The sequence below is a fragment of the Carlito syrichta genome, unplaced genomic scaffold (genome assembly GCF_000164805.1).
Source record: "Carlito syrichta isolate Samal-C Ts95f unplaced genomic scaffold, Tarsius_syrichta-2.0.1 Scaffold307206, whole genome shotgun sequence".
NCBI lineage: Eukaryota > Metazoa > Chordata > Mammalia > Primates > Tarsiidae > Carlito > Carlito syrichta.
Genome location: NW_007251302.1, coordinates 680524 through 704230, shown reverse-complemented (window position 1 = coordinate 704230; position 23707 = coordinate 680524). Strand labels below are relative to the sequence as shown.

The window sequence follows — 23707 nt, the reverse complement described above, 5'->3', positions numbered from 1 at the left end:
GGAAATGATCATCTTTCTTGGTTGTCATGGAGAATTCAGGTGAGAACTTGTTCACTCTTACTCAGAAGGAACAGGAATTTTGACCTAAAACTTGACGCCTGTGGGGTAAGTGTAGACTTGGTGGCTATTTGCTCAAAATGCCCATATGCCCTTGCACATTGGATTAAAGCCTAGATCTTTACATAATGGTCATTTTGTTTAGGTGGAAGTTGCAAGGACATGGCTCCATCTGCTCGAGTCTTTGCTGAGGCAGTGATGGAATCAGGCTGTGTGCCCAAGAGAGTGTGGAGGGAAAATTTCCAGGAAGGCTGCTGCCTGGGAATGTTGATTTCCCAGTTCTCTTATCAGAAAACGGCCTTCCAAATCAAATCTCCATGAGGTCCTTCTTTTTTCCTACCACATGACATGGTTAAATGCTAAGAATTACCCACCAGAGAAGAAACAGCATATCCCTGTGAGGAGCTTTAAGTTCTGGCAGAATAATTGCCTTCAGGGGCATTCCCTTATGGATGGTATTGTTGGAAAGGGAAGGTGTTAGGTCGTAGTAAATGACTAACCTCACTGAGGAGATACCTCATGGCTATGGCCATATTTAGAATGATATTCAGGCCTAGAAGCAAAGACAATCATGTAATCGTTCCTCATTTGCTACTAAAAGGAACCATTTCTTACTAAAATTTCCTACTGTCAGGGCTCCTCGGAGTAACAACTCTTTCTGTGTGTGGGTGGAGAATGCATAAGATGAGTCTGGAATATCTGGTTATCCCCTAAAGCAAGGAAGCTATCAAACACTACCAGGGGTCACTTCAAAAGGACACAGATGCCAACTTGATGCTTCCAGGAGCCTGAGACATCTCAGTAAGAGCATAAAAAAGACAGTGACTGAAATGAATTGAAACACATCATATATAAAAATTAATGGTCTTACTGACCTTACTTTTTTTTTTTTTTTTAAGAAATGCACATATAAAAATAAACTGGTTGTAACCAAGTCTTTTTCATGGATTTGGGTGGATGGGAATCAAATTCTAAACTCCCTAAACACAATGGCAGTCCCATCTCTCTTCTAAATCTGTCATTACAGAGCAGAACTCAGTGAGTTGAGAGATGTGACAGTGGTGATGGTGGGGATGATGTTCTTTGCGGGACAACTTTTAAGAGCTGCTACGCACTGAAAAGAAGACCACAGCACTTGGTGGGTAGGAAGCCATGCAGGTGCTCCTGGCTATACTCACTCTGTCTCCAGGATCCCAAGTGCGTGATCAGCTTTATGCCTCTGTATTGCATTTTTGTTCAGAGTATGTTTCCTTGTTATTCTGCAAGCTTCCCTGGGGACAGGGGCTCTGACTTAGTCTCGCCAGTATTCTCGTTGTCCACCACAGTGCCTGGTACATCATAGCATTCAGTAAATGAGTAAGTACCTAGTAGAATGTCTGTCCTGTAAATAAGGATTCATCATCAAAATGAATGCAGAAAGCTTCACTGTGGATATCCATATATGTGTTAACCCAATCAATCCTTTATTCTCTCTTACTTTTTACAAGTGGGTCCTGATATTATTATTTCATGTTTATCTATTAATATAGCCTGTAGTCAATTACTGACACAATAAAAAATAAAAATGCACCACTTATTTAATATCTACCATATACTAGACATCTTATTAGGTTCTTTATATAGCTTGCTTTATTTGATCCTCACCCTTATGAAATCCCCATTTTACAGATAGAGGACTTAAGTCTCAGATATGTTATGTAACATACCAAAGTCACTGAGCAAGTAAATAGTCAAGTCCAGGACTGTTGATCTCCAAAGTCTATATTCTTTTTACTACACTGAGATAGAGCAATGTAGTCTTGGGCTCTTCAGATGTTTTGAGTGAAAGGAAACTAATGAATATAATCCTTGAGCATAAATAAACAGGATAGTGGTGATTCTTTTAACCTTGGCATTTTATTAAAAGAATTCCCTATTATCATCAGTAATAAACCATGAGATTGTCAATACATTGTCTACTGTGATATGTGGTGAACCATTCTAGCAAAATTTCCCGTTAGACAAAAATGTAAGGGAAATAAAGAGAATTTGAATCTATGAGCCAAATTGTGCTTGAGTATGGGATAGTCATATGTATTTTAAAATCTGGAGCTGAATAAACAAGATTGTTTCAATGTAGAGCCTTTCAGACAGTCACAGATTGCAATGAATAGGGCCAGCTTTTCCTAGGGCCCTGTGTGTCCTCTGATATATCCTCTGGTCTTAAGCCACCTAAGTTCATTCAAGTTCATGATTGATTAGTAGTTTAAGGAGTATGTGTGAGTGACTTAGAACCCCAGACAGTGGAACTGGGAGAAGATATAGCCTGGAAAACAATATATGACATTCTAGGTATCTGTATGCAGAAGAATAAACTAGACCCCCATCTCACCATATACAAAAAAATAAAACAAAAATGGATTGACTACTTTAATCTAAGACCTGGAACTATGAAATTACTAGAAGAAAATGCTGGAGAAACACTCTAGAATGTTGATCTCAGCAAAGTTTCTTGAGTAAGACACACAGGCAACTGAAGCAGAAATAGACAAATGGAATTACATCAAGCTAAAAATTTCTACACTGCAAAGACAACAATCAACAAAGTGGAAAGACAACTCACAGAATGAAGGAACATATTTGCCAACTCTCCATCCAACAAGGGATGAATACATAAGGAGCTCAACTCATTCATTCACTCTTGTAGTTTATGCATGTCTGTCTGTCTATCTGAATAAAACGTTTGGCCTTGGATCTTTTTACACTCTTAAAAACAGTGAGTGGCTACAAGGAATTTTGGTTCATTTGAGTTATAGTCACTGATATTGTCCATATTAGAAATTAAAACAAAAAGTTTTAAACTTTATAATACCATTTTGTTTTTAGCTGTCACTATAAGATGTCATCGTACATCATGGGCCTCTGGAAAACTTTGTCATGCATGGGAGGATAAGAGTTGTTTTGACCCTGGAAACCCATGGAAAGGTATTGGGAGCCCTCCACCCCAGAGGTGCCTGGATTTTGGTAATCGTTGATCTGTTTTTCATTTCTCCTCTTCTCTCTTGAATCCACTTCAGTCAGGTTTTCTAACCTGAGTATACCACTTAAAATGCTATTATCAAGATCATCAGTTGCCTACACATTGTTTAATTTGCTGGTCAGTTCTCAGTTCATACCTTACTTCATCTCTTAGAATTATTCGATACAGCTTATTATTCTCTTTTTCTTGAAATATTTTCTTCATTTGTCTTTCAGGGTACCAGATTCACTTTCTCTTTGACTGGTTCCTTCTCCTCCTTGACCTCTTAATGTTGGAATTCCTCATAGCTTAGTCCTTGGACTTTCTTTTTTTTGAAAATCTTTATTCCCTCAGTTTGAACCAACTTTAATGAGTAAGTGTGCACTTGGTTATTCTTGATGTCTTTCTGACTTTGCAGTGGTGGGTGTGATTTTCTTGTGGGTAGATTTGGGAGTTACTTGAAGAGCATCACCAGTAAGGGTGCATGCCTCCTCGATTCCCTACAGCAGTGGCAGCAGAAGATCTTAGCCCAATCTCTCTCATTTGTTACTAAAGACAGTAGTTATGTCTGTTGTCACTTATGGCGGAGCCTGCACAGATGGCACAGTGATTGTGTTTGTTTCCCATGTTAAGCCTTCGGTATTTGCCAAGAGGGATAGAGCTATGGCTCCCAAGAGGCTTCACAGGCATTATCTTGACTTATATATTCATTCATTTATTTCCCCCTACCTCCCTCCCTTTCTCCTTCCTCCCTCCTTCAATCCTTTTCTCCTCTCTTCCTCATTCCCTCCCTTCCTTACTCCTCTCTCCCTCCCTCCTTTTCTCCTTTCCTTTTTTTCTTCCTTTCCTCTTTCTTTTTTGCTTCTTCCCTCCCTCGTTTACTCCTCCCTGCCTCCCTTCTTCCTTCTCTTCCTCTTTCCTTCTTTCTTTTTCTTTCTTTCTCTCTCTCCATTCCCTTCTCATTTGTTCCATAGCTGTTTTGTTTCATTCTGCATTGTATGAAGTACTGTATTAAGTGTTGGTTTCCAGAAGAAAACCAGAAAGGTGATGTTTTTGCCTTCAGGAAGCTTGCTTAGTATCCTAGAATTCTTTGCAGTTGACTTGTGCTAATCACGTTCACAAGAGAATGAAGTATACAAACCAGAATTTAAATGTGTTAATATACAGTAGAGGATTATTCTTTCCAGTGCATTCCATTTCTTAACATCTCCATATGGAGAAGGAAAGATTGGCTTGAGAACTTGTAATTGACAGGGCAAGGACTGGGAGTAGGGCCCAGAGTTGAAGAGGGGAGTCCCGGGATTGAGGTGATTTACCTCCATTGCATGCAGTTTGAAGACCTGCATGTCATGTGTGCACATTCATTCACATGTGACGTGTTCCTTCCTGTTGTCCTTTTGATTTTTTAAAACTAGTCTTGGATATTATTTGTTTAGTAGCTTTTTAAAAAAGCTATAATAAAGCAGCACATTATCTGCCTATACCAACTACGTGCAAATCTATTTCTAAATTTCCTCACACACTGGTAAAGTTGATTCACATGTAGACTAGAAGAGAATAGGTAGTTAGCCAGAACCTCTTACAGATCTTCTTCTTCTTCTTTTTTAAAAATTTTTATTATAAAGATGTGAGGTACAATTCAGGGTTAGGTATGTAAACATTGATCATGCAGGTACCCTTGTTGATGAGGTATGCCCCTCCCTCCCCTAGCAGTTTCCCTCAACAGCCCATACCATCCCCCTGACAGTTTTCCACTACTGCCAGTCGCTTTCTTATAGTATTATAATTGCTCAAGGTCCGCTTATGAGTGAGAACATAGGGAACTCTGTTCTTTATTTCTGTGATAAATCACTGAATATGATCCACTCCAAGTTCATCCAAGTTGCTGCAAAGTCTATATATTTGTCCTTCTTTAAGGCTGCACAATATTCCATTGTGTATATGTACCACATTTTTAAAATGTAGTCCAGCTTCGTTGGACAATATGGTTGGTTCCATGTTTTTGCTATTGTGAATAGAGCTGCAACAAATATACATGTGCAGGTGTCTTTTTTGTAGAATTATTTGAGTTCCTCTGGATATATTCCCAAAGGGAAATTGCTAGGTCATATGGAAGGCCAATTTATAGTTCTTTCAGAAATTGCCACACTGTCTTCCAAAGAGGTTGTGATAGTTTGCATTCCCACCAGCGGTGTAGAAGCATTCCTTTTTCTCCACATCCTCACCAGCATCTGTTGTTATTTGTTTTTATTAATGATGGCCATTCTTACAGGGGTTCGGTGATATCTCAATGTGGTTTTGATTTGCATTTCTCTGATGAAGAGTGAGACTGAGCACTTTTTCATGTGTCCGTTGGCTGCCTGTATATCTTCTTTTGAGAAGTGACTATTCATGTCTTTTGCCCACTCTTTAAAGGAGCTGTTTGTTTTTTTCCTTTCAGAGTATTTTAGTTCCCTGTAGATCCTAGATGTTAGGCCATTGTCAGATACACAGTTGGCAAATATTTTTTCCCATTCTGTGGGGTGTCTCCCTGCTCTCTTGATGGTTTCTTTTGCTTTGCTGAAGCTCGTTAATTTGATGAAGTCCCACTTGTCTATCTTATTTCTTTTTCATTTTTTTTTGAGTAACATTTGTTTTTGTTTATTTATTTATTTAATTTTTATTATAAAGATGTGGGGTACATTTCAGGGTTAGGTATACAAACATTGATCATGCAGATACCCTTGTTGATGAGGCATGCCCCTCCCTCCCCTAGCAGTTTCCCTCAAGGTATTGGCCTTTAGGGTTCTGAATAGGAATTGGTTCCCAGTTCCAATTTCCATAAGGGTGTCTCCTGTGTTTTCTAAGATTCTTATAGTTTGAGGTTTTACGTTTAGGTCTTTGATCCATTTAGAGTTAATTTTTGTGTATGGTGATAGGTAGGGGTCCTGTTTCAATCTTATGCATGTGGTCAGCCAGTTTTCCCAGCACCATTTACTGAATAGGTTCTCCTCTCCCCAGTGGTTGTTGTTGGAGGCTTTGTCAAAGATGAGTTGGATGAGGAATTGAGGCTTTGCTTCTGGAATCTCTATCTTGTTCCATTGGTCTTGTACCAATACCAGTCTCTTTTGATTACTGTAGCGTTATAGTAAAGTTTGAAGACTGGAAGTGTGATACCTCCTGTTTTGTTTCTTTTGGGTAGGATTGTTTTGGATATTCGTGGTCGTTTATGTTTCCATATGAATTTCTGTATTGTCATTTCCAGGTCTGAGAAGAGTGATGTTGGTAACTTAATGGGTATTGCATTGAATCTGTAGATTGCCTTTGGTAGGATGGACATCTTAACAATGTTGATTCTTCCTATCCATGAGCATGGAATATTTTTTTGTTTGTTTCTTCTTGGATTTCTTTGAGCAGTGTTTTGTAATTCCCATTGTAAAGGTCTTTCATTTCTCTGGTTAGGAAGATGCTGAGGTATATCATTTTTTTGGTGGCTATTGTGAATGGGATTGTGGTTTTAATTTGGGTCTCTGCCTACTTGTTGATGGTGTATAGGAATGCAATTGTCTTTTGCACATTTATTTTGTACCCTGGGACTTTGCCAAAGTTCTTTATCAATTCAAGCAGGTTTTTGACTGTTTCTCTTGGATTTTCAAGGTATAGAATCATATCATCAGCAAAGAGGGATAACTTGACTTCCTCTTTTCCTATTTGAATACCACTGATTTCCTTCTCCGTCTAATTGCCTGAGCTGGGGCTTCCAACACAATATTGAACAAGTGGGTGAGAGTGGGCAGCCTTATCTTATTCCAGTTTTCAGGGGAAATGTTTCTAGTTTCTGTCCATTTAGCAACATGTTTGCTGTGGGTTTGTCATAGATGGCACTTACTATTTTGAGTTATATTCCTTCTATACCTAGGAGTTTGAGGGTTTTTATCATGAAGGGATGGTGGATTTTATCAAAAGCTTTTTCTGCGTCTAATGAGATAATCATGTGGTTCTTGTTTTTATATCTGTTAATGTATTTAATTGCACTTATGATCTTGTGAATGTTGAACCAGCCCTGCAACCTGGGGATGAAGCCTACTTGGTCATGGTGGATTATTTTTGAGATGTGTTTTTGGATCTGATTTGCTAGAATCTTGTTGAGGAGTTTTGTATATGTTCATAAGGGATATTAGCCTGTAGTTCTCTTTCTTTGTTGGATTTTTACCCAGTTTTGGTATCAGTGTAATGTTAGCTTCGTAAAATGATTTGGGGAGAATTCCATCTTTCTCAATTGCCTGGAATACTTTCAATAGGATTGGTATCAGCTCCTCCTTGTATGTTGTGTAGAATTCTACTGGAAAGCCATCCAGTATAGGGCTTATTTTGTAGGTAGTTTTTGTATGACAGAGTCAATTTCCTGGGTTGTTATTGGTCTATTTAGTGTCTCAATGTCTTCTTGTTTTAACCTGGGGAGGTTGTGTGATGTCAGAAAGTCCTCCATTTCATCTAGGTTATAAAGTTTGTTTCCATGTAGGTATACATAGTAATCTCTGATAATCTTTTGTATTTCTTCATAAAACTTCTTTAAGAAATAGTAATAATCACTGTTAGTTATGGAGAATATATTATGAGCCTTAGATGCATTATTTCATTTATTTTCTCAAAGCTACTATGTCAGTTAGATATTATCATTTCCATTTTATAGATGAGTAGACCACTTGCTGCAAAATTAAATGACTTGCCTAAGATCACACAACTGTCGCATGGGAGAGTCTAGATTCTCACTCTTGGTTCATATCCACATATCTGACACATTGCCCCTGTGCTAGACACAGTAAAGACCTAAGTGAGATCTCTCAGGCATGGACCTATGACTTCTGTCTGGTTTTTTAAGCCTTTTTCTTCAGAAATAAAACGCATAGCAACAGTGAGCAACTCCATGCTGCACTCTTTTGCCTTTGTCTTATATTCTCTGATAAATAAGACAAAGATCATGATTGTCTAGGCCTCTAATTCACACTTCAAATGACTTCCTGGAAGGTCCCAGATGGTTCATTCTAGGTATTCTCAGGTCGATAAGTATGAAAACCAGAAAAAATAACGAAGACAGAACAGGAACACGTTGTAAGGAAAACTGCCATAATTTAATATCTGAGGATATTAAATCAAACATATGAAGAGCTGTTGTGTGGAGAAGGGATTAGTTCTACCCTGGGGAGATGAACTAGGGGAACCAATAAAGAAAAATTACAAGCATGAGTTGTGGAGCTCAATATTAAGAAGTTGTTTTGTTTTGTGTGTTTGTTTCTATCTTTTTTCTTTTTTTTAAAATTAGCCCTTTCCAAAGTGGTTCTGGGCTCCTTTGGAAGGTTTGGAATCTTCCAGCATTGATGGTCACTGCAGAGCATGTTGTGAAGGTGTTTTAGGTATCAGTTTTGCCATTTATAGCTTGTGACCTTCTTTCCACAGCACCACATCTCAACAGGTGTTTAAGAACGTTAGCCTAGTGGTCGTCTAGCTCAGAGGCTTATAAAATCTTTGCCAACTTAGAAGGTTGCTTTTAAGAGAGTTATTGAATAAAGACTACAACAATGGGTGGAGAAAGTCATGAAGTGCCTTTACCACTGTATCCCTACCAGGACAGGCAGGGTAGTGCTTCCTCTGTTTGGCTCTGATCCCAGGGGAGTAGCCCATGAAAACAGAGTGAAGGTGTGTAGCAGAGCCTGATGGTGGTGGAGAGGTGGGGACAGTCAGAGTGCAGAGCTTCAAGATGGCCTTCGAAGACTTCCTTTGGAATCCTGACTTTGACATGTAATGTACACTCTCCGTTTTGTATATTCATAAACATTTGAAAAATTAGTATTTACTTCCACAAATATTCATGACTGTACTCTCCAGGTTAAAAAAATCAAACTATTATAGATAAGACTAAACATTGTTTAATACATATCTCCAGTGCTCAATAGAAGGTCTATACAGAGTAGGTTGAAAGTACAGATGAAGGATGCAACAGAGACTGGGCAAGGTGGCTCATGCCTATAATCCTAGCACTTTGGGAGCTGAGGCTAGAGGATTGCATGAAAACAGGAGTTCAAGACCAGCTTGGGCAACATAGCGAGACCTCGTCTGTACAAAAAATTAAAACAACAACAACAACAACACCAAAAAACTAGCCAGGCTTGGTGGTGTCCTCCTGTAGCCCTAGCTACTCAGGAAGTTGAGGCAGAAGAATTGCCTGAGCCCAGGAAGTCGAGGCTCTGTGAGCCATGACTGTGCCACTGCACTCCAGCCTGGGTAATAAGTGAGACCCCAACTAAAAATAAACAAATAAATGATTTTTTTGAAAAGGGTGCAACAAGAAACCTAGGATCTGGGTTTACTCTCACTATTCTGTCATGATAAAATGTTTAATAATAATTTTTATTCCGGTAATAGTAATAAGTGATCAATTTGGAAAACCTAGAACAAATAGGCTAAAAAATTTTTCTGTTGTCCTGCCACATGAACATAATGTTGGTAAACACTCCTATTGTTCTTTTGTTTATCCCTAAATATTTATCCTTGTAATATGTGTTCTTTTATTTGTTTGTTACATTTTTCAGAACAGCCATTTTGTCTCCCTTGTAAATGGCAAAGGCTGTGAGAACACCAGCTGCAATTTTGAATCTCATTTCAGCTTCCTAAATCTTGTAATTAGAGAAAATCCTAATGAGAGAGCAATAGTTTGGCTGAAATTCTAATTCCTAGCATTGTTCTGAGTGTTCATTTGTGTCTTGAGGATCCTGCTGTTTGAGTGGGGCCACTGGAGAGACTGATTCATGGTCTGCCGGCCAGCTGCTGTGGGGGGCAGAAGTCTCCAGTGGGGGGACTTTGATAAATCACCTCTCAGTTGTCTTAGTTATTGGATTTGTAAGTGTGCAATGGGAATAACAGACTGCCTCATCTCTGTCGTCTGGTGCATATGCGATGTCAAAGCAAATGAGACTATAGGTGATAAAGTTGGCATCATCATTGTGGGAAATAAAGATGATTCATTAACATTGCTAAGATTGTTAGCGATTCAGGGAAGAACAAACAAAACTTGACATCTCTGCCTTATACTTAATATCCAAATCTGCTCTAGAGGCAGAATGGCATTATGTTTGAGCACTGAGAATCTATGTAAGACCTGGATCCACATCCTGGCTCTGCCACTTACTAACTGTGTGACTTTGACCAAGTTACTTCACCATTATATGCTTCTACATTCTCATCTATACAATGAAGATGATAATAGTAGCTACTCCCTTAGGTAGTTGTGAACATTAAATTAGTTACTATATTAGTTATTGTTTAGAACTAAGGTTTAGAATAGTATCTGACACAAAGCAGGTTCCATAAAATTGTTTGCTATTATTATCATTATGCTTCAAAACATTAAGTATTTTTATTTAAATCAACTGTAAAACAAACAGGGGAAAATATAAATTAATATTGATCTCATTTTAATATAGGGAAAGGCTTCTTAAGCATGCTGTCTGTACAAGAATCCACAAAGGACTGATAGATTTGACTACACAAACATGAAAAGTTTATACTTTCTAGTCACCAATGCAATGCATAAACATTTAACAATATCAAAAGGTAGTTTGAAGTTGTGGGTATCCCAGTTGTCCTGATTTAATCATTACACTTGTATAGATATATTGAAATATTACATATGCCCCCAAAATACTTACAGCTATTCTATATCAATAAATTTTTTAAAAGTTAATTTTAGGTATTTTTTTTTTTTTTTTGATTTGGAGTCTCACTCTGTCACCCAGACTGGAGTGCAGTGGCCTCTCCTGGCCACCGTAGCCTCGACCGGCTCGGCTCTGGTGATCCTTCCGTCTCAGCCTTCCAAGTAGCTGGAACTACAGGCACGCGCTACCACACCCGGCTAATTTTTGATTTATTTTAGAGATGAGGTCTCGCCAAGTTGCCCAGGTGGGTCTCGAACCCACGGGCTCAGGCAATCCACTCACCTCAGCCTCCCAAAGGTGCGGGATTACAGACTGAGCCACTGAACCCGGCTTATTTTGTATTTTTAAAAAGTAAATTAAAAACATAGAATAAATATTTGCTCCATGTCTGACAAATGTAGGGTTTAAACTCAGTTTGGTTGGCTGCCAAAGCTCATGCTATGGATTTATGTTGTATTTTATTATGGTTACTATTAGCATGTCTTCAAAATAAGGCACACATACCACTTATAGGAGTGCATGTATGTGTGTATACGTTTATGCATGTCTTTCTTCCTTAATTCATAAACTATTTAGGTCAGCTTACAATAATATAAGAAGTATAGCATAGCAAATATTAAAAATAGGGAAAATAAGAAAAAGTAGAAACAGCACAAGCAAGGCTGAGGCTGAGCCAGTCTAGCTGTGACTGGGAGTGTGACACAGGAAACCAGAGCTATTTCACAGCCCAGTGTCCATAAGCCCCCATCTCCCTCGTTACTTAATGGGAGTACAAATATTTTGGTACTGAGAACAGCAGAAAAACCTCTTCTGAGTCTTCCGAATAAGATGCGACTGTAATGACTAGCAATCTTACACCATTTTGTCAATAACAGTAATGTATTCGTTCTCTTGGTATAGGCTGATGGCATCACACCAAGGCAAGTTACAGAAAAGCTCTTCCTGAGAGTGGAGGGTGGTGATACTGTGATGCAGCTTGGATGCCACATGGGTCCTTGGCCTGCTTGTCTTCAGATGCCTTCCTTGCACTTCCTCTGCCTTCTTGGTTGGAGTTGGGCTGGACCCTACAGGCTGCATATCCCAGGTTGGGATTGGCTGGTAGAAAGCTCTGTTGGAAGACTGGAGGGTGGGTGGAAGAGAGAAACCAGGGCATTTCTCTCCTCCCCCTTCACTTTGATTGACTGCTTATCAATGGTTTTCCATGAACTATCTTATTACGGTGCCAGCTTCTATCAGGTGACGTTGACTCTCCCGGGCCCCTTAATAACATCACCTCCTTTCTTTATCTTTCCGAGTCAGGTGTGGAGCAGTCTTCTGTGTTTGCTAATAGCTCACTGTTCCCTTTTGTTTTCTCAATTGTTGCATCCCCTGTACAGTCATGCATTGCTTAACGATGGGGATATGTTCTGAGAAATGCATTGTTAGGTTTCAGCACCGTGCGAGCATCATAGGGTGTACTCAAACAAACCTTCATGATAGAGCCTAGGCTGTGTGGTACAGCCTTTTGCTACTAAGCTGCAAACCTGCATAGCACGTTACTGTACTAAACACTGTAGGCCACTGTAACACAGTCGTGAGTATGTGTGTATCTAAACATAGGAAAGATACAGTAAAAACATTATGTGAAAGAAAAATGGTATACCATATAGGGCATTTACTATGAATGGACCTTGCACAACTGGAGGTTGCTCTGGGTGAGTCAGTAAGTGGTAAGTGAATGTGAAAGCCTAGGACAGACTTTATAAACACTGTACACTCAGGATACACTAGATTTATAAAAAAAGCATTTTTCTTTCTTTAATAATAAATAAACCTTAGCTTACTATAATCTTTTTACCTTATAAGCTGTTTAATTTTTTAACTTTTTGACTCATGTAACACTTAAAACATTGTACAACTGCACAAAAATGTTTTTTTATCCTTATTCTATAAACTTTTTTCTATTTTTTTTTTTAACAAAGGCACAAACACACAAAGCCTAGGGTTACTCAGGGTTGGAATCATCAGTATCACTGTCTTCCACCTCCACACTTTGTCCCACTGGAATGTCTCCAAAGACAATAGCATGCATGGAGCTGTCATCTCCTATGGTAACAATGCCTTCTTCTCAAATACTTCCCAAAGGACATACCTGAGTCTGTTTTGCAATGAACTTTTTTTTTCTTTTAATGAGGAGAAGGTGTATACTCTAAAATAATGATAACAAGTATAATGAAGTAAAGACATAAACCAGTAACATAGTCATTTATTTTATTATCAATTATTGTGCAGTATATACAATTATATGTGCTATTCTCTTACAGAGCTGAGAGTGCACTAGGTTTGTTTACATGAGCATCACCACAAACATGTGAGTGATATGGTGTGCCACAAAGCTACAACAGCTACGATATCGCTAAGCCATAGGGATTTTTCAGCACCACTGTGATCTTATGGGACAACTGTCATATATGGGGTCTATTGTTGACTAAAATGTCCTCATTTGGTACATGACTGCATATACTTGAAATACTTGAGGTTTCTGTTTTTCCAATTGATGCAGGCATCAGATTTCAACTGATCTAACTAGATTCTGGATGGTGATGTCATCTCACTATTCAGCAAAATAAAACAAATCAGAAATTGGGGAAATGGCTTCTCCATCAAATCTTCATTGCTAATGTGGGATCCACTACTTATTTTAAAATTGTTCTTTGTGTTACTTCTTTGAGTATACTTTCTTTACCAAAAGGTTGCTTTTGGGTTACGATTTAACCTTTCCAAAAGACAAGGAGTCCTGGACCTCCAATTTCTAGGACTCATTAGGGCAATTTCCAGACAGGCTGCAGGGTGATAATCTACTTGAACATCCATTTGTACTGAGCACAGTGTTAGGAAAATTTGTGCTGTCATGGAGAATTACCATTTAGATTGAAGAAGTGTAATTCATTTGTTTTAGCAATTTCTTTCCAAGAAATTTATGACCTGACAAATGTAACATAGTTGGAACATTGTGGTGTTCTGTTTTATGAAAATTGCTTCTATTACTATATTAATAAAAAAGAACATACACATAATATTAATATCTCAAAAGACATATTAATGCCACTTTTCTATCACCTTAGTGCTGGGTCAGCCCATTTAGAATGGCACTCATAACCAGTTTCTCATAGGAATTAGTCTATTTAGATCTCCCCCACCTGTCAAAGCTGGGATTTGCTTTTTATCCCAAGACATTCTGAATTCTAACCTCCCTGAAAATTTTTTCTTAAAAAAAGCTTTTTCGTACTTTTAAATAGAGGTTACACCATTTATTAGAAAATGAAGGCAGCCCTGTTCCAACCATTATTTTTCTATATATTTCTTGATTTTTTTTTCCTGTTCCAGTTCTACTATGCTTTGCATTGATGATAGGTACTGCTGTCAGGCAGTTCTGTTTTACATATAATTTGAGCTGGTATTTATTTTCTTAAGCTACAAATGTGTAATCACACAAATATAATATTTGTAGTACAGATAGATACAGTTACATATATAAACATACACTGCTTATATTAAAATGCTAGCTAGCACTAGAAATTATTTAACTGTATGGTAATTAAACATTTACTTTTTATGATGATAAAACACATAATGTTGCATCATACTTAGCAGTTCACCAATTTTGAGGCATTTTGTTTTCTTTTTAGAAAAGAAACAGATGAGATGGTGAGAATATTTGTACATAAAGTCATTTCTGAGTTTTAGACTATTGCCTTAGGCAGCACACATTATTTTTCAGTGTTCATATTATGCAGACTATGTTTATCTGCAAAAAATAGATGAGGGTTGGATTCTATTAGCATTTTAAAAGTGTAATATGAAAACATATGTCTTCTAATGGCAATATAGTTACATGGATTTTGTTGTTGGATAGATCTGGACTTGTTTCTCATCACGAGCCAGGTATGTGACCTTGTGCCTTTCTAAGCATCAGTTTCTGTACAACTCAGTAATAATAGCATCTGTATCACCAGTTGTTTGGTGCTATCTGTAACAGAATTATCTGGTTTCCCTTGGGCAGTTCTTACATGTTGGTAGACCTGCTGGTGCCAGGATTTGACTCTCACAACTCTAGTCTCTTCCATTGTTCTCTGCTGCACAGGTTCCCTAATGCAAACCAGATATTCTTGCTTCTGGACACAAAGTGTCAAGTCATTCATGGTCCTAGAGTAGACTGCTGTGCCTGTCCCCATGCCTGTGATAGTTTTCAACAATCAAATGCAGTACTCTTTCTGTTAAGTCAAAAGGCAACTTCAAGATAATCATTATAATCATATTATGATAATAAGGCTTCTCAACCAGTTCTTCAGGTAGTCATGTGTGATAACACATTTGTTTCAGAGTTTGGATGAATATTATTAGCTCAAATCCATTACAGAGTGACTTTAGAAGGAAGAATTCTTTACATATTAGCAACTACACATTATGTAAATGGTCTACGTAAATTTATTTCATTTGCATTTGCACTTGCACATAATAATCAGCAAGAACTGATTTTATTTTAAAGTTAGTGTTTCTTCAAATCTTGGAAGGCATGAAGACACTTGGGAAAATTAAATTGGAATAATGTTTAATATATCTGTAAAATTTTAGAGGTATTGCCAGTGAAGCTTAGATCAAAATAAAATATAATGAGAAAATATAAATAATTGTATGTATTAATATTTCCATTTGTATCTGTCAGAGTGTTACAGTTGTCACATAAATTTTAGATGCTGTCAAAATTTTCAGTGTACATTCAAAAGGAGAGTCATGTTTTATTATTGGTATCACTACTGGGGTTGGGATCATAGTGTAAACACACAATCCAACTTCTCGGTTTACAAATTATTCCAATTACTTTCAGCTTGAGATTTTTCTGTAGACTGCAAAGCAGTCAATATAAGAAGTTTTTCTAGCCGGGCTCGGTGGCTTAGCAAGTAATGTCAGCACTTTGGGAGGTTGAGGTGAGTGGATTGCCTGAGCCTGCCGGTTCGAGACCCGCCTGGGCAACTTGGCAAGCCCTCATCTCTACAATAAATAAAAAAATTAGCCGGGCATGGTAGGGCGCGCCTGTAGTTCCGACTACTTGGAAGGCTGAGGTGGAAGGATGGCCGAAGCCCAGCAGGTCGAGGCTGCGGTGGCCGGGAACGGCCACTGCACTCCAGTCTGGGCAACAAAGCGAGACTCCAACTCAAAAAAAAAAAAAAAAGAAGTTTTCCTGCAGTTGAGAGTTCAAGTTAGCAACATTCATTTGATGACAGCATATTTCCACATGGGCAGATACTCCTACAGATTATGATCTGAAGGATTTATGGATAGCAATTCATTGCCATAATAATTTTACCCCTTGTGTATTTTTATTTATTTGTTTTTTTACTTTTAATTTTTTTATTTTAAAGATGTAGGGTACATTTCAGGGTTAGGTATCCAAATGCTCATTATGCAGGTACCCTTGTTTATGAGTCTTGTGTATTTTTTTTTGAGTTGGAGTTTCACTCTATCGCCCAGACTGTAGTGCAGTGGCCGCTCCCGGCCACGGCAGCCTCGACCTGCTGGGCTCCAGCGATCCTTCCGCTCAGCCTTCCAAGTAGCCAGAATTACAAGTATGCGCTACCACGCCCGGCTGATTTTTTGATTTATTGTAGAGATGACGTCTCGCTGCCCAGGTGGGTCTGGAGCCCGCAGGCTCAGGTAATCCACTCACCTCAGCCTCCCAAAGGTGCGGGATTACAGGCTGAGCCACGAAGCCCAGCAGTGTTATGTATTTTTAAAAAGCTGTGGCTCAGGAGGCTAAGACCAGAGGATCAGCTTAAACCCAGGAGTTCGAGGCCAGGCTGGGCAACAACGCTGTCTCAAAAAAAAAAAAAAAGGGAAAAAAGCTAATGAGCTTCAAGAGAATTTGAGGTCTTTGATGGATTGATAACATTAGGATGGGATGCTTTGTCTAAAGGTGCTTTACCCAAAATCATCATCATTGTTATTTTGGACATAGCAACAAATCAGTTTTACCTCTTTTTTTTTGAGTTGGAGTTTCACTCTGTTGCCCATACTGGAGTGCAGTGGCCGTTCCCCGCCACTGCAGCCTCGATCTGCTGGGCTCCGGCAATCCTTCTGCCTCAGCCTTCCAAGTCGCTGGAACTACAGGCGCGCGCTACCACGCCCGGCTAATTTTTGATTTATTGTAGAGATGAGGTCTCACCAAGTTGCCCAGGCGGGTCTCGAACCCGCAGGCTCAGGCAATTCAAGGTTTTACCACTTAATAGGTAGAAAATGTAACAAGGCAACCAAGTCCCAAATAAAGCAAAAGTTCTTTTGTTTTTTTTAAAAAAGGAGTCAGGGAAAGGAACAGGCAATGGGAATTTAGGACAAAGGAGAGTTTTGTGAGACACATTTCTTGTAAAGGTGGTCCCTGTTCAAATCGATATTTTTGTATGAAAGCTGTGACTCAGATACCTTCTCTCTTAGATTTTTTCATGGAAAGTGGTAATTTTATCAGTGTTGCTTTGACCTTTATTTCAGTGTTTTTAGTCTATTTGCATTTTCTTTTTTCTTTTTACAAAAATCTGATAATGGTAAGAAAAATATAAGAATGGGTGAACAATGGTTTGAAGGAGATGAGGGCCCCAGAACTCTTGGAGCTCAATCTCTCTCTGTTTCCATTCCCCTCTCCCAAGGATAAAGGCTGAATCATATCCCCCAAATTCACATATTCAAGTCCTAACCCCCTACCTCAGAATGTGACTGTATTTGGAGACAGGGCTTTTGAAGAGGTGATTATGTTAAAATGAGGCCATTAGGGCGGGCACTAATCCAGTATGCCTGGAATCCTTAAAAAAAACAGGAGATTAGGGTTCACAGAGCACATGTGCAGAGAAGAAGACCATGTGAAGAGGCAGCCAGAGGGTGGCCATCTGCAAGTCAAGGAGCCAGGACTCAGAGGAAACAACCTGCCAGTACCTTGCTCGTGGATGTCCTGCTTGCAAAACTGTGAGGAAATATGTGTCTGGTTTTTAAGCCACCCCGTCTGTGGTATTCTGCTATGACAGTCCTAGCAAGCTATTATATACTCTTCTGAGCTTAAGAAATATAGTTCATGAAAATAGGGACTTGGAGTAACATAGTTTGCGACCCTAATAAAATGATAGTAAATCAAATGAAATGATATTTTATTATTTATTTGTTTTTTGAGTTGGAGTCTGACTCCGTCACCTAGGCTGGAGTGCAGTGGCACACTCATGACCACCCCAGCGTCAACCTGCTGGACTCAGGGGATCCTTTTGCCTCAGCCTTCCAAGTAGCCAGAACTACAGGCGTGTGCTACTACACCTGGCTAATTTTTTGATTTATTGTAGAGATGAGGTCTCTCCAAGTTACCCAGGCTGTTGTAGAACCCGTGGGCTCAGGCAATCCCTTCACCTCGGCCTCCCAAAGTGCTGGGATTACAGGCTTGAGCCACCGTGCCTGGCTAATATTATAAAAGAATCATCTACTTGGACAAAATAAGATTTATCACAGGAAGGAAAGAATTTTTCTTTTCACAGTCCATATTTATAGAAAAAAGTTAAGTGTGATAGGTTTTTTTTTTTTTTTACCACCTCAATCCTCAAATAGTCATTCTTAATTCAAAGGGGCGCCTTAGAATAGGGGCAATATGGCAAACTATTGGAAAAGAGACACTTCCCCATTTCTTGTAGGTTGGAGTTCAGTTTCTGCCCCTACTAAGGGCACTAATTAGTTGGAATGAGTGGAGTGTCTGAGGGTTGGGATTATCCTAGCATCTTCAAGGGCCTCTGGTGTTTTGCCAGCCTTGGTTCTTGATGGTGGCTCTGAGGTGTGCCTTGCCCCTTGTTGCCATTGGGTCCTTTAGTCCCCAGGACCACATACTCTATGCCCTTTACCCTGCGCCTGTGCCTTGTTCCTGGCGCCTGCTTTCTTACCATGTCCATTTGACCATGGCCTTCCCAACTGAGGACTTTGTAGCTGCTTTCCCTCCCCTCCCTTCCCCTCCCTTCCCTGCCTCCCCTCCACTTCCCTTCCCCTCCCTTTCCCTCCCTTCCCTTACTCCCTCTCCTCCCCTCCCCTCTCTTCCTCCCCTCTCCTCCCCTTCCCCTCCTCTCTCCTTTTCTCTTCATTGGAGTCTCATTCTGTCACCCAGGCTGGAATTCGGTGGCATGATCACAACCATCATGCTCATGGCAGGCTCCACTTCCTGGGCTCAAGAATTCTTCCGCCTCAGCATCGCGAGTAGCTGGGACTACAGGCACGCACCACCACAGCGGGCTAATTTTTTGATATTTTGTAGAGATGAGGTTTCTACATGTTGCCCAGGCTGGTTTCGGACTCCTGGGCTCAAGCAATTTGTTTGCCTTTACTTCTCAAAATGTTGAAACTATATGCATGAGCCACCATGCCTGGCGTGCAGCGGCTTTTCTGTCGGGCTGTTCTGTCCCCACATAGTAGGCCACAGTCTTTGTAGTTTCTGATCCCTCCTTGATGTATGTAGGAGTTCTATCTCCTCATCCCCACCTGAGACCCTAGGTGATGGAGTCTCAGGCCAGTCATATCAACCACATAACATCGAAACCTTAGTCATGCCTCTAGTTTCACATAATTTGGGGAGATAGTTTATCTCAATTACATATTTAATTAAAAATGCTCAAGATTTATTTTTAATTCAAAGGAGAAACCAACAAAGAAATCTGTAGGAGAATACTCCTGAAGCATTATTTTATTATTGTAAAAAATTGGAGACAAAACTGAGTGTTGATCAGCTGGTGTAATGATTATACTAGTCGGAGTTCATTCGTGCGATAAAATATTATGGAGTGATTGAAATTTAGATGCTTGAAAATGTGTGGTGAGGTGATAAAATTCTTAGGATAGAATTTTAAGAAAATATGATTTCAGAAGTGTAAAAATAAACAAACAAGTAATTGCAGTTAAAAAACATAAGGAAATGCCAGATGCTAATTGTGTTTTTTGCTGGTTGTTGAGATTATAAGACATTTTTGCTTCTTTAGACTTTCCATGTTTTTTGTAACAGAATGTATGCCTAAATCAGAATTATTCCTAATAATCTTGGGATTATTTTTGTTTTCAAATATAAGTCATTTAAAAATATGTATATTATTGCTTTTCCTAAGATATGTTTTAAAGTCATGGATCATGTGTAAATCTTTGACTCAATGAATATTTACTGAGTCCTCTAAGAGACAGACTAATGAGTTAATTCAGTGCTTAAGAAGTTTGGGCCCTATGGGTTAGTTCCTGGATTCAAGTTCCAACTATATTACTTTTTGGTTGTGTGACTTTTGGAAAGTCACTTAGCTCAGACCTTTTCCCCTATGGAATTCATAGCCTTCTGGAAAAATGTAGTGTGGACACTTACCAAGTGCTGGGAAATGCAATAATTTGATCATTATGTGTTTATTATTGGTGTCTGGCCTTGTAATTTCTCAACAAAATTAGAAAATAGTATTTGAGAATAAGTGATTGGGATAAATGACTGTAAAAAAGATCGATTTAGAAAATCTTCTCCCCTAGAGTAGAGATTGGTCGTTCTCTTGGGATATTTATGTGTGTGGTTAACAAATTGCCCCTCAGTAAACCATGGAACCCACTCCTCCATTCACTCACTCATTCATTCGTCATTCGATACTTAATGAGCATCTAATATGTGTAGCCACAGCCTGAAATAATCTAGCTCTTTCTAATTCCTTTTCCTCACAAAATAGATTTTAATTCACACAGGAAAGCAATATGCTTAATAATGGGCTCCCCACCTGGGTGCAAATGTAGTTGACTTCAGGGTACCGCTATTGAATTCAGATATTGGTGGGTATGCTTGGTAAGGAGAACTTAAAGAAATGTTCAAATAAGTTGGACCTGAGACTAAGGATGGTTTAAATTCTGTTTCAAGTGAAGCTTTCTCCCTAACAAGAAGGAGGAGAGTAGGTGTGAAGACATACCCCTTGCATTGTTTTTTGTTTATTTTTTCCTTTTGCTGCAGGTTTCTTATAATGACACATCACAAAGAATAGATTCTTCTAGTTTTGTCTCGCCTATCTCTTATCCTTCCACTCACATTTGTCTCCTTACTCCTTTCCTCTCCCTTCTCTTCTACCTCTTTTTGGAATCAAATCATGAGTCCATGTGATAAGCCCAATATTGCCTCAAAAGCTGAGACTGTGAGTCTCAACAGACCTTCATGTGTTTAGGAAGCCTTGTCTTCTGCCTTGGATCTGTCATTTTAATGGTGTGAGAGGCCTTTAAATCTCTCTTCACTTTTTCCCTTCTTCTCTCCAGCTGTGCCAGTAGGCGATAAAACACATTTAGGAACTAGTGATTCCATCATGATGCTGTCAGAGTATTATGAATAATATCACCTCAATTTAAGATGTGCCTTAAAATTAATTGGTTTAATTAGAAAAGGAAAGCACAGAGCGGTTAGCACAGCCTTACCCTGTCAGACAGCTAACTGCCTAGTGCTGCCTGACAATGAGGCTTTTCTCTTCTGAATGTCAGGGTTTATTGGAAATAATTGAAAGCGTCAGTCAGTGTGTTTTGCTTAGGATTAAACAGGAAGATTTTTTTCCTTCTGTCTAGGGAGGCTGCTCTGTACTTGCCTTGCTGACTTTTTTCATTTTTCTCTTCCAGCCTCACCTTGTCATTTGTGGAATGAATGTCTTTCTTTTTTTTTTTTTTCCTCCACCTTGATTTCTACCCATCTCACTTCCTCATCTTATTTTCTACTTGGCCCCTCATTTGAAGTCCCACCTTTTTGGAAAAGTCTTCTGTCTTAGCCTGGGCTGTTATATCAAAATATCTCATAGACTACATAGCTTAAGTAACAGACCTTTTTTTTTTTCCCCCTCACAAATCCAAGAACAAAGTGCCAGCAGATTTTGGGTCTGGTGAGAAACCACTTCCTGGTTTGCAGATGGTTGCTTTCTTGCTGTGACCTTGCACAACAGAGAGAAGAAACTCTGGTGTCTTCTTCTTTTTATAAGGGCGCTAATTCCATCATGGGGGCTCTCCCCTAAGATCTCATCTAAACCTAATCACCTCCCAGAGGCCTAACTTACAAATATCATAGCACTGGGGATTAGGGTTTCAACATAGAATTCGAGAGGACACAGACATTCTGTTCTCTGCACCTTCCTTCATCAGACCCAGAGGCTCCACCTTCCTTTTTTCCTTTAGGGGAAAAAGGGTTCCTTCAATTGTCAGTCCCATAGTCTTGTGGATTTACCTTGTCTCCTCCACTGCTTTGTAAAATGATGAGCCCAGGAATCCCAGCATTTTGCCTTCTCTCTCTCATGCAGTACTCAGCACAGTGCTTGACACAAGTTGGCACTCAGTTTTTCTTGACTGAGCTAGTGACAGACTCATGACCCCTGTGCTTGTACCTCAGGCTGTAAGCATGACACTTTTCAGGAGGAAGACAGCTTGCTGTGTAACCTCACTAGAGGAACTGGTGTCGGTCATTTAGCTTCATTTAGCTTGGAATGTTGATAACTATGATATGATGGATCATACTTTCAAGGCTGGAAGGGAGCATCGTGGTTCATTATTTAACATCTACCTATTACCGATGAGAAAGATGAATACAGGAGAGGTTCAGTGACTTGCCTGAGGTCTCACTTAGCAATGGCCATAGACCTACCCCTTGAGTTTAACCATGTGTCTGCTGAGAGTCTTGGTTACTGACCCTTCAAGTGCCAAGATTCAAAGCATGCTTCTGAAAAGGCTGAGAATCTAATATGCTTTATCAATGATAGCTTTTTCCAGTGAAAGGGTTAATTTTCTTTAATGAATGGATGGTTTTTTAAGGTCTTCCGATAGCCCAAATTTGAGAGAACAAGTGATAAAAAATACCAGTTCGCCAAGGCAGAGCTGGAATTCAAACCCTCATGGTTTGATTCTAGAGGAAAAAATAGCCAAGCTTTGACCTCACCCTAGATCACGGAAATCAGAATCTCTGAGGATCGGTCTAATACATCAATATTTTTAAAAGCCCCCCACCAGGTGATTCTGCAGTTAGCCGTGGAAGGCACCCTAGAAAAGGCAGTCAACTCAAAACTGCGGGGAATGAGATAGGTTACAAACAATACAAAATAAAATAAACAAACACTGTGCTTACTATCCTGCATTTAGAACAGGTACTCTTCTTTAACAGACTCACATTGCACTACTGATAATGCTGCAAAGACTCCAGGGCTTTACTTTCTAAATATTTTTGCCAGCTATCTTATGTTGTGTAACAAACCACCCCAAAACATAGTGGCTAAAAACAACAAACATTTGTCTTTTTCTCAATTCCATGGGTCAAGTAGGAAGTTCTCATGTAGGCTGCCTTGGGTGATATCGACTGAAGTTGCTGGCGTCAGGCTGTGGCTCAATGGTCTGAGATGGCCTCACAGACTGGTGGTTGAGTTGTTATTGGTTGGGTCATTGGAGATGACTTGGCTGAACGTGTTTCACTATCCAACAAAATAGCCTGTTTGTCCACAGAGAGGTGAGCCCAGGACTTCCAAGCAATATAAAGTATGTTCTTACTAAGGATTTTTCAAGCCTCACTTGTCAGTAGTTTACTGAATTCTTGTTGGCTACAGCAAATCAAATGGCCAAGTTCAAATTCAGCAATGGAGAAATAGCCTTTATGTCTTCACAGGAGGAGCTGAAGGGCCACATTGCCAAGTAGAAAGGAAAGATTTTTATGGACATTTTTGTAGGCATCTTATCGTTCAGTGGGCAGAATTCTATATGAAACAGAAGAACTGTCTGTGTACATACACTTTATCCTATTGCTCTTGTGTTTCGAGTGGACTTATAATAACGTGAGGCCTTTTTTTTTTGAGTTGGAGTCTCACTCTGTCGCCCAGACTGGAGTGCAGTGGCATGTTCCCAGCCACCGCAGCCTCAACCTGCTGGGCCCCAGAGATCCTTCCGCCTCAGC

The 23707-nt window shown here is 39.4% G+C and overlaps 1 protein-coding gene across 1 annotated transcript in view; it reads left to right on the top strand.

Annotated features, from left to right (window-relative positions):
- Positions 1–23707, top strand: part of AMPH (amphiphysin) — a 267405-nt gene that overhangs the window by 43447 nt on the left and 200251 nt on the right. The window contains exon 3 of the mRNA XM_021715589.1: positions 12233–12240. The gene's annotated coding sequence lies outside the window, so the exon portion shown is untranslated. The remainder of the gene's footprint in view (positions 1–12232; positions 12241–23707) is intronic.